Raw genomic sequence first — 432 nt, 5'->3', positions numbered from 1 at the left:
AAACAATATGGTATTAAGAAGTTTAGTTGTACACATGTAAGTGTTGGGTTTTAAAAGGTGTGAATGAAAAATCAAGAGTTGCGACTTTTATGAAGAGTTGTGATTTTTACGAAAAATTGTGACTTTTATGAAGAGTTGTGACTTTTATGAAAAGTTGTGCCTTTTATGAAAGGTTGTGATCACTAGAAGTGGTAAAATGGATAATTTATATGGGTATCCACTCAAATTTACCCATTTTAAATGGGTTGGTATCCAACTCATTTGAAAATGAGTAAAAATGAGTAATACTCATATTTACCCATTTAAAAGTGGGTAGTTAAATGGGTAATATGGGTAAAAAATGTTCATTCATAAAAGAAAGAAAAGTGATTAGAGGTGGGTGGTAAAAAAGCTTTTTAAATATTTTTTTTGAGATAGGGGGAAGGGTGGCGT

The sequence above is a fragment of the Solanum stenotomum genome, chromosome 8 (assembly GCF_019186545.1).
Source record: "Solanum stenotomum isolate F172 chromosome 8, ASM1918654v1, whole genome shotgun sequence".
Classification (NCBI taxonomy): Eukaryota; Viridiplantae; Streptophyta; class Magnoliopsida; order Solanales; family Solanaceae; genus Solanum; species Solanum stenotomum.
This window is presented reverse-complemented; position numbering follows the sequence as displayed.